The sequence below is a fragment of the Lathyrus oleraceus genome, chromosome 7 (assembly GCF_024323335.1).
Source record: "Lathyrus oleraceus cultivar Zhongwan6 chromosome 7, CAAS_Psat_ZW6_1.0, whole genome shotgun sequence".
Lineage (NCBI taxonomy): Eukaryota > Viridiplantae > Streptophyta > Magnoliopsida > Fabales > Fabaceae > Lathyrus > Lathyrus oleraceus.
The window spans coordinates 69,376,852-69,384,999 of NC_066585.1; positions in this window are offsets into that span (position 1 = coordinate 69,376,852).

The window sequence follows — 8,148 nt, forward strand, 5'->3', positions numbered from 1 at the left end:
AAATGTATTATTTATGGTTTTTTACAAAATTTATTTTATTTTCAGAAGCTGTATGAGATCATGGAACGTAGTCGGATGAAATCCAAAAGACTAAGTAAAGAGTGATTCAATTTTTAGAATTTGCGGAGAAAAACCTTCCTAATAATAATGGGATTTTTTATTATTCTTGTAAAAAATGCTACAATAAGCAAAAACATTCAAAGAAAGATATATTTAATCATTTAGGTTATAATGAAATTATTTAAAATTACACAAAATGAGTATGGCATTGTGAAGTGATTAAAAAAAGACATCCACCACTTAGAGTTGAAGTTAATGAATATATGAATGATACTCTAGAAGATATGATTTGTGATATTGGAATATATTCTTTTAAGAAAGCCCATGTGAAAATAATTTGCAAAGAGACATGGAAGAGTCATTATTTTCTGGATGCAAAATTGTCAGTTGTGTTAAGACTATTTAATCTTAAGTCAAAAGGTGGGTGAAAGGATAAAATTTTCACTGAGTTGCTTGAATTACTGCAAGAAATGCTTCCAGAAGGTAACACATTGTCGAATCGTAGTTATGAGACCAAGAAAATATTGTGTCCAATGGGGTTGGACTATGTCAAAATACACACATGTTGTAATAATTGCATATTATACAAGAAAGAGCCAAAAAGTTCCCGTGGAGGAAAATATTTGGAAAAAGAGGTCAGTGTTCTTTGATCTTCCCTATTGGTCTAAACTCGATGTAAGAAAGTGTCTTTATGTGATGTATGTGGAGAAAAATGTATGTTATAGTTTGATTGGAACACTTATCAATATTAAAGTCAAGACAAAAGATAGTATGAAATCTCGTCTAGATATGGAGGTGATGAGTATACAACAAGAGTTTCCCCAAAAGAAATATGAAACAGAAAATATTTTCTCCCAGCATGTCACACTCTGTCTAAAAAAGAAAAAAGTTTGTATGGTTGTTTGTAGGGTATCAAATTTCCCCAAGGGTACTCATCAAATGTGAAGAAACTTGTGTCAATGGGATATCTCAAATTAGTTGGCTTAAAATCTCATGAGTGTCATGTCTTGATGCAACAACTTCTACCGGTAGCTATCCATGGAATATTACCAAAAAGTGAAGGGTAACTATAACTTGATTGTGCTTGTTCTTCAATATTATATGTATTAAGGTCATTGGTCCTAGAAATTTATATGAGTTATAACATGAGGTTGCAATTATCTTGCGTCAATTAGAAATGTATTTCCCTCCATCATTTTTTGCCATTATGGTTCACTTAATTGTTCATCTAGTAAGAGAAATTAGAATTTGTGGTCTAGATTATTTAAGGTGGATGTATCCAGTAGAGAGATACATGAGATCATCAAAGGGTATACAAAGAATCATCACCGCCTAGAAGCTTTGATCGTTGAACGGTACATCACGAAAGAAGTTGTTTTTTATTGTATAAACTATTTAAATGTTAAGACAAGGTTTAAATGTTAAGACAATGGACCGAGATGTAGTTCTTCAAGCACATTTTTATATATTGAATAATGTTGATGAAGTTCAACCTTACTTGTCCGTTCATAAAAGTCTTATTAAGGAAAAATTCCCTCGAATGGATGTCATATATGCCTAAGTTTAATTTAATGACTTATATTGCATACAAAATTACTAAATTTTTATTCTATACAAAATTAAAGGATTATCATAGTACCATGCAAAATAGTGGGGTTATGGTTGAAGCTAAATCCATGTACTTCTCTAGTTCCAAATATAAGAACCATGTATTGGCATCTAGAGCATACTTTGGGTTCATTTAGGAGATTTATTATGTTACTTTTAAAGTGTCTTTATTCAAGTGCAAGTGGATTAGTAACACTGGTGTAGAAATCGATGAATTATAATTCACATGGGTTAATCTTCAAAAGGAAGCTTATATGAACGAACCATTCATCATGGAATTCAAAGAAAAACATTTTTTTACATCACTGGTCCTTCTAATATTATATGATCTATTGTTCTAACATATTTCAGATAGTGATGAAAATCAAGATTTAAATTTTGAGACTCATTCTTTCGCAACACATTTACGCCTCTCATTTGAAGAAAATGATTAAGATGGCGTGCATGTTATTCATCATGATCATTAAGAGGGGATATGGGAAAACTAGTAAGTAAATACTTTATATGACTAATAATAATATATATGTATATATATATATATATATATATATATATATATATATATATTAATTTTACATTTGTATTCTTTTTACTATTATTTTTTCGAACATGTTGAGATGTCGAAGGATACCATATGTTGCACGATTTTAGAAGTAAAAGTCTGAAGATTAAAAACCTTTAAAGTAAGTGATTTTCTTTGTGACGTTCATATATGATTATAAATTATTTGTGTTAGTTGTAGTTATTGATGAATGTTGTTAATATTGAAGTTTGAATGTTGTTGTTGTTGTTGAGATTGAAGTATGAATATTGTTGTTGTTGTTGAGATCAATGGTTTAAAGATTTAATGTTGTTGTTGTGGATTATCATATTTGGTTTCAAATGTTGTTCACATTATAGGTGCTTAACGGCCGATTACAAATCACATAAGCAAACTTTTGGATGGTCATTCAAGAACTTGCGTTGTTGTTTTTTTTCTTTTTGTTGGTTAATTATGTGTTTTTGTTTTGTTGTAAAATTATAAGGTGTGTTCCATTTTGTCTTTGAATTTGGTGTAAACAATGAATATTTCTGGTACAATATTTTTGTTTAAAGAATGGGCAAAAGGTAAAATGTCTATGTTTCAAAATTGGGAAAAAAATCTGTAATATAGGTTAAAACGAAAATATAGAAAAAAATAACAAAGTTTTCCCCTCGGTTATTATGTTAAACCGAGGTAATAAGATTGATTATATTACCTCGATTTCTCTAAAAACTAGGAGAAAGTGTGGAGCGTGCATTCTAGTTCTAAAAATAATAAGAATGCATTTGTTGTGGATCGACCTCATGACCATTAAGTATTCCTCCTTGATGGAACCTCAACTGAAGTAAAAAATGACGTACATTTCATGACGCTCTTCGTTACCTCATATATGCAAATTAGGTTAATCCTCATTTCTAGCGGATGTAAAAAGGATTTTTTGTGGTATTGCTTATTGACTTAAGCCCATCGATGTGTGATTTAGCATCTGGAGGTTTTGGTGGTGGTGGCAGAAGTAGTTTGGCATATTAAGGCTTCAAGGGTGATAAAGAAAGTAGTTTTTTGTGATAAAATAATGTAGTGTGGAAACAACTTGAGAAAAACTTGAAGTTGTTAGTTTTGTCTACATTAACGGTGCTAAGGATGATTTCGCCTCTTTCAACATAATGCAAGTCGATTGGGAAGGGGGAAATTGGTTTTCAGTTGTAAATTGGTGTTTGGTGGAATCGTGAAGTTGACATTGTTATTAAAATGTTTTTTGTTAGAATGAGATTCAACCATGTGAGATGTTACTAATAAAAAATTACATTTTTGCACGAGGTGAAAAAGAAGGAAAGTAGGTATCATTGTATTTCATAATGGGTGAAGGTTTCAGAACTCTTTTGTCATCATCAATTTCAAGGACTGTTCGACAACAAAATCTTTATGAAATGAAATTTTCTCGATGAGTTTCATCAATTCCATATTTGGCTATTCATCTTCTTCAATTCGTAAAAAAAGTTCTCCATTAAGATTTAAAACGCCATAACAATATTGTTGTAAATGTATTTCAATTTAAGTTTCGCTGACTGTAAGACCGCCATATCCATCATTTGAGATCACGAGCTCTCATGACTATTGCAGTCACCCTCGTCTTCTACTCCTCCAAAGTATATATGGCCCTGAATTTTTTTCGATTGATAAAAAAGATTTTTCCTATCAAAATTATGGAACTAGGGTTTTTAAATTAAGAGGGAAGAAAATATATCTTCAATCAAATGTCATACTTTACGCATTTAAACCATATTTACGCATTTAAACCATATTTATTTATGTTGAAATAGATATTTTCTTTGGGTAGGTGGAAAGAGGAATTTTTTTAAACAATAATCACTAATTTCAATATAAATCCCTAAATAACCCATTTTTCAAAAGAATATCAAAATAATCACATTTCCTAATTGATGTGTCAGTTGAACTGACGCATCCAATTAAGCTAGAGAGGAGGCGTCATTACCCTTGGCACATGCATGCAAAATCAATGCATGTAAGTGCCACATGCATTGGCGCATGCATGTGTACATGTGTGTATGCTTCACTTGCATTGGCGCATGCATGTGCGCATGTGTGCATGCGCCATATGCATTGGCGCATGCTTTGTTTTGCTTCTTCTATAAATATCACCCTCACAGTTCCCATATTATTTCACATAATTTCTTACCCTCTTCCATTTTTCTTCAATTTCTTCGATCACTTCCATTTTCCTTCAATTTCTTCAATCACCTTCAATTTTTTTCTTTAATCATGTTTGAATACATTCACAAGAGAAATGGAAATTTAATTTTTTTCAACAGTCGCACCTCCAATAAAGATTTGACTTTGGAATATATATTCGTTTGAACGTCTTAATCGGACGTTGAACCATTGGTTAGAATGAGAAATTTCAGATGGTGAAAGGATTAGAAGAATTCAATGGCTTGAGTCCATATTCAACCAAAATGGATAAGTGTGTGAATGGGTGGATATTAAGACTGACAGAGACGTTCGCAGGATGAGGCATAATATGTTCAAAATTGTTTTGATGGTTGTAATCACTTAGTTATAGTAATGTTATTTTAATTGTTGTAGTTGTTTGTGTTGTTGTTTATGTGTTGCTTGTGTGTTTAATGTGTTGTATTTGTTTGTGATGGTATTTCCTCACAAAGTTATCATATGAAATAAATTTTGTTTTTAATATAAAGCAAAAGAGGTACATGTAAAATTATCTTGTTGTGCTTATTCCAACACTAGGATAGTTAGTACGATTTTGACTTGACTGACGACATGAACTACACAATCGAACCATTTTATTCTTCGTAACCATTTCGGTTCGAATACGGGTGTTGTTTGGGCAACCCTTTTTCTTTCTTCACATAACTTCATTGTTCCAGAGAATGTCCCATTGATATACAGGCCAGTAATTCTCTTTTGCAACAACTAAAAAACTAATTTTGTAAACATTGGATAGGTTTATGACTTTATAAACGGAAGATAGTAAGTTCGATGGATCCCTTTGAACATGCCACAATGACATGGGAGCATGGCATACGAAAGGCTTGGATCTTTCCGCAGTCGCACCAACCTCTATCTAGTTCCACTCTGTATTGTCTCATTGACATGCCTTCATTGTGATCTATGGACTCAGCAACACTGTACCAATCTTTAGTATAGTCAAACATTATGACCACGTGTGTGTTAGCTTTGGCAGCTTCGTGTCTAATGAATTTCATTTAAGCATCACTAAACAACTTCCCATATTGCAACACTGAACTCCATTTGGAACGTTTGGTCTCAAACAGCACCCTAGCCTGAAATATGTTGCCTGCACTAAAGTGGTTATATGTAGGTTTCGGATGCCCTTGAAGACAGAGTTTATTGATTCCATAAGATTTGTTATCATGTGGACCCAATGTTGACCGTTGTCGTATGCCCTAGTCCACTTCTCCAATGGAATAATGTTGATCCACCGTACTACATCTGCGTTTGACAATCTGATGTCTTCGCGGTAGTGTTTGAAAGAAGGTTTTGTTAATGTGTAACATGCGTTGACAACCTTCTTCCACAACGTTCTGTCTTTGATCTCCCGCATAAAAGTTTGAGCGATATGTCTAATGCAGAAGATATGCATCGACGGAGGATCCATCCAACCATTATCAATGTTTTTGTATGCACTCACTATTGAAGGGTGTTGGCCAGAGATTAAACATAAGTTAGGTTGAGGAGCAACGTGCAATCAGAGATTTCTTAGGAAAAAACTTCATCCCTCAACAGTCTCCCCTTCAACTAGGGCAAATGAGATTGGAAAAATGTTGTTGTTGTCATCTTGTGTCACTGTCATCAGTAGCGTTCCTTTATATTTCCCGTACAACCATTTACCACCAATTTGTATAATAGGTTTACAGAAAGAAAAACCTTTGATGCATGGTTGATACGCCCAGAAGAGATGGTGGAATATTCCATTTCCAATAGAACAAGTCCCATCTGAGGTATACGCCGACAATGTTTCCAACTTGACAATAATCCCTGGAGCTAGGCATGGCAACGGAGCGGGTCGGGGATGGTTCTTACCTCTCCCAAACCCAAACCCAATCCCCAAATAGTCATCTTTCCCCACCCTAAACCCAAAAGGGGATGGAGAATCAAAACCCAAACCCGATCCAAATGGGTTCGGGTTGGGTTCGGGTATCCCTGCCCCACCACCAATCATTTAGTGAAATTAATTTTTTTAATAGAAATATTTATTTTTTTCAAAATAAAATTACATTACAAATAATAAAATCAAACAATCTAAAAAAATTCCATACATATATTTCAAATATTTTAAATAATAAATTCAAATTAAAATATCAAACATTGACCACATATTTAATATTCTAAATTATCAAAAATAAATAATAATGTACATAATGAAATAAACGGGGCGGGTTCGGGGCGGGTACTAGTGTCCCCATTTCCCGACCTATCCCCATATTTTATAATCGGGGAAAACCCAAACCTAGTCAAAGCGGGTTTTCCCCGTTAACTTCGGGGCGGGTTTGGGTGGGTACCCGCGGATACGGGTTATGTTGTCATGCCTACCTGGAGCATACTGTTTGAGAGCCACCAAGTATTTTGGAAGTGTTTTCTAAGACTCCTCCCAATTGCCATGCACTTTTTCAACCGCCTTTGTCCTAGTTATCCAAGCCTTCCTGTATGATGGAGTATAGTTGTGTTGTGTTACAATATATGAGATTATTGTACTCACCTTTAACGACGGATTATCGCTAATAACAGACAAAATTTCATCGCATATTAACTGAGAGCTAAGTTTTTGATGGTCTTGCATTAGGTTCGTGAGCATGCATGTGTGAACTGGACCCATGGATCCAATCTCCCAAGAATCACTCCTCTTCCATTATGAAGCTGACAACTTGAAAAGGCAACACTCATTTCGATAATAAATCTTTTACCTCATTGCATTAGTTCGATCAACTCTGTAATCAGATGATAGATCCATGTGATACTTTTTAATAGCTTTTACACAATCTTCTTTGGTGCTAAATATGTCTCCTTCTTTCAATGATCCTTGAATTTGCACATAAGGATTGTAAAATATATCTGATGAAGGTTCATCGGCACCCAAATTCAAACTTGTCATGTGTTGAGGTGGACAATATACATGACTAGCTGGTAATGGATCCTCTTCTTATTCATCGTTCACCATTGAATCAACCAATAACTCGGCTTCTTCTTCTTCCTCATCTACAACATCGACCTCAACTTATTCGTCGTCATCAGTTTCACAAAACACTTGTGACTGATCAATGAACTGAGACACTTGTTGTTGTTATGGTAATATATATAACTCTATATAGGTGTACCCATATTGTTCATGACTGAAAAACATATGACGAACATCGTCATCATCTCGAATCTTTAATTGATAAAACTTTACCCGGTTTTCTACAAACCATGCCGAATTTTTATAGATGATTTCCCCCACAGGACTACACTGCAATTTCTTTCTATTCTTTCTTTCAGATGTGAAAAATTTGATCTTCCATAAGCTTTCCAAATCATGCATCACATTACATAAAATCTCATCACATAATCACTTGCATATCCATGCCTTTTTTGGAGGGAAATTGCAAAATTCAAAAATGGTGCATTGTATGGACTTTCTACCATTGCCATTGAGTTTAAAAAAGGATTTTAAGTGAAAATGATCAAAGGAATGGTACTGTTCACGTGTAATTAGTACATGCACCATGCAATTTTGATTTTTTGCAAAACACCTTATTTTCATTAACCAAACTAAACATGGATTAACAAGGTGATTAGGAAAGGATATATATACTCTAATCATAACAGAATTGAAGAGCTTAATCACAATTCACATTTCTAGATCCAAAATTCTCTCTCCCTCCAAAACTTTCTTCAAATCAAAATTCAAATTTCTTGAA